Raw genomic sequence first — 3906 nt, forward strand, 5'->3', positions numbered from 1 at the left:
AATTACCCCTCAGACTGGTCACTTGGTTTCCCTACACTCTACAGGCCAGGAGCTGAAGCTGCCACGTGGGGGCAGCTGTGCTGTGGGGTGTCAGCGGCTTCTCGCCTTGGAGGAAGAAGCTGACGCACTCCCAACTACTGGGTCCCAAAGTCCACATTGCACTGACCTGTCACTTTGTCCTTAGCATCTATGTATTGATAATTCCGGAAACAGCCACAGCTGCTGGTGATCTGGAGTCCCTCCAGCTGGCAACTGGTCAGGCCCGGCCTGGGGCTAAAACTTCTGGCTCATGTGGGACTGGGGTTGGCTCCTAGAGCTTTGCGCTGGCTCATTCCTGATGGCCTGCCAGGCTGTCTTCAGCAGGAAGTTAGCCTCTCTGTGTCATTTTGTGGGTTCTGTAGCTCCAAAGTTTGTTCAGAGTCCCCTTTTTCATGAATTGGAGGTGGTGGGAGCTGGAGTTCTGCAGAGGTCCTGTTTCTACTCTGCCATCTTGACTCTGCCCCCACAGATAAAATCTTGCTTTTCGAAATAAATATATGATTTTGTTACTAAGGATTTAAAATGAGTAGGCATGTTGAAGTGTGTTATGTTGGGGTGGGGAGGGAGGCATTAGTTATATTTTGATGATTTTGAAGAAAAAACCAAGGATATAAAAGGATTCAAACTGTTTGTGGATATATTGGAAGAATTATTGGAGCCCGAGTATGATGGGAGGTAGAATATAAAAAAGTCAAAAAGGGGTGAATAAATATCTTTCTTCCTGGATCATGGCAGAAACTTAGGAGGCTGGAGACAGGTAAATTGGGCTCCAATGTGTTTGCAGTAATTTTCTTATGGTCTCTTAAAGACAACTAATTTTCTCTGTTTTTCTAATTTTAATGATAGAAAGGGGAAGCACCCTCATATTGGTTTCATGTGAGCCCAATCCTAGAATCTCTGGTCTGATTGCCTAGCAAAGCTTCCTGAATCCAAAGTATGATGGAATTGGGAGACAGATTCTTCAGCATCAGGATCATTCCGAACTTCTGTCAAATGCTCGATGCACCCCTGCCATGGCTTCATTTTGTAAGCTTAGGTATGGGAAGAGGATTTTTAGCAGAATCCCAAGGACCATTAGGAAATTCAAGATATACATATTATGCCAAGGTGATACCCATTGCAGCCATTATGCACATGTATTTCCAGGGTAGATTTGAAAAATATAATAAATTCTCTTCCTGAAAGACAAAACCCAAATATTTATTTGGAACATCATTAGGACACCAGGAAGTAAGATTTAACAAGGTAATCACTAATTCAGAGAGCATTGACATCCTAAGCCTTCTTTCTGTCCTCCCTCCCCACAAAAACAAGTTCCCCTAGACAAATTCCTCCCTCTTGCCCACTCACAGCTTGCTTGTCTCAGCTCTGCTTCACTCTCTGCTCTCTGTTCTGCTACTCTCATTCTCTGCTCATGCTCTCTTTCTCTCCCCTCCTTGGGCAAGCTCCTCCCACATTGAGCTCCATGTGACCCAGACTCCATGTGATCACAGTTTCCATGTGACTCAGGCTCCAGGTCACACATGCCTATTAATGAGGGGAAGATCTTCCTATTCCATTAACATTATATTTGGCCCCAAGATCTTTCATGCCAATTATGTAGGCTGGTGGAACTTTAGGGGTATCTTGTATATAACTTGCATAACCATATAAAAGGGATAACACAAAATAAACACATAAAACAGTATTTTAGGTCAGGGGCTTGAGCACAAGGGAATGGAACCCAAAATCCCTTGGGGTAAGGGGTGAAGGCCTTATCTTCTAAAACTACTTCCTGTTGAGATTGGAGGTAGAACAGTCCCTCCCTCAAAAAGTCCCATTAGAGGGATCAATTCTTTAGTTGGTATCAGGAGCTTAGTCAATGCCAGCTCCAGGGGTGATGCATCATAGTCTTGGACAGAGGGTGGCATCCAGCTTAAGCAGTCAGGCATCTACAAGTAGAGGGCACTAAGCCTGGAGGAAACAAATCTAGCAGATAAATTAAACAAACAAAGGCCAAAAAGAATAAGGAGACAATAACCAGAAGCAGTGTAAATATAGCACCAGTCATGCTTCTGAAGTCCATAAACCCACTATCATAGCCTTATTCATGGTAAAATATATGAATTAAGGGCACAATTTGGTAATAATCTTCTTGCCCACCTGACACAAAGCATTGCTTTAAAGTAACTACTTCAGAAGATTCAGGTAAAGTGACTGGGTTCATTTTTCTAATATATAGTTAAACTGATATTAGGTCTGTAATCCTGTCTGTGTATTTTTTAATCTGAACTGTGGCTTGGACAATTTTCTATTCTCCCTGAAGGTGTGATGAACTTGGATACCATGATTCAGGAGGATTTTTAGGGATAGTTCTTACTTCCCTATTCTGTCTAATATTAAGTCCCTTTTCCCAGTACATCTTACATAGTTCGCTATTTAGAATACCATCTATTCTTCCATAATCTATTCCTGCTCTCAGTAAATTAGTAAACATTTCTCTCCTTGTTAATCTACTCTGACTTTGAATCTGCTGGTTATTTTCTCTTCTCTCTTGAGGAAATTTATTTTTCTCCCATTCCCCCAAGTCACCCAACTGCACAATCTTATCTAGCACCTCTGAAAGAGGGTGTCCTATTTCACCCATTAGTAAGGTCAGGATTATGTGTTTATAAGCAAGGGGAGCAGTCTTCACTATAATATTTCTATGAGAAATTGTTAAGGGAGTACTGTAATATGCATCTTCATCTCCAACTATTATTGTGGTTTTCATTACCTCTTCCTTTAACTTTCTCATACAGTCTCTAAGCAAATACCAGGGTCTATCTCCACTAGGTCACATAGAGTCAGTGAGCTACTGTTTATTGCATCCCTTGGCAGCTAAAGGTAGCAAGTTAGTTCCATTGTTACTTCCTTCTATATGGTCATCCCTGAAAGCTTGTTGTATAAAGGGATTATAATATATTATCTATCCACATTCCTCCAGCCCCTTTGTCACTGATTCTCACCATCCAAGATACTAGTGATTCTCCAGTTTTTTTGTTTGTTTGTTTGTTTTGTGAATCAACTTAATATCTTTGACTTCCTGTTGAGTAAAATCCTCAGTTACTTTCTTAAACACTGTGTGGCCCCTCTGGTTCTCTTGCTTCCTTTGTAGTTTTGGATGTCCACATTCTTAGAAGCCTCCTCATTTGAATTTGTTTCATTTCCTCCCCCTTCCCCCCCAATGTGTCTTTCTCCCAGGTGTCTGAGTTCCAATCACATCCTGCACGTACAAGGGTTGCATGCACCTTCTTCTTAATTTTCTCTTCTTTTTCTGAGATAAATTTTCTTTCCCTGGTTCTATTGGTATTCCTTGCAAACATCTTTCTAAATATATGGATTCTCCCTTCTGTAGCCTTGGTTCCCAGTTTTCACAAAGTCCTATACTTTTAGCCCCTTTTCTCACCAGGGAGGAATAAGGTAAATCCTCCCATCCCAAGATATCAATTTCTTTCCCTAGAGCCTTCCTATCTCCAAGTGGAGTTTTTATATTTTGTGATCCCATCTGTAATGTAATGCTAAGGAAAGGCAACTTCCCAAGGTTCAAAATACCAGCATAGGTGCTCTCCATTTTATTCAGTGACAAATTAAGAACAGAGAAGATCAAAACATGACATCATTCAAAATACAGCATTTACTAAGGGTGATTAAATAATCTCCAAGTACTACCCCACCCCAGGACCTTCCATTCATTCAATCAATTACAAAGTCCCTGTTCTAAATACTACTCCACCCCTAGGCTGCACCTTCATTTAGTCCACCACAAAGTTCCTCTTCTCAAATGGAGATTAGTTTCCAGTCTAAGTAAAGTACATTCATTTGTTCAACCATAGAACACAAAAAGGT

The sequence above is a fragment of the Petaurus breviceps genome, unplaced genomic scaffold, assembly GCF_028583685.1.
Source record: "Petaurus breviceps papuanus isolate PSGF00001 unplaced genomic scaffold, PetGlider_PUasm1.0 189, whole genome shotgun sequence".
NCBI lineage: Eukaryota > Metazoa > Chordata > Mammalia > Diprotodontia > Petauridae > Petaurus > Petaurus breviceps.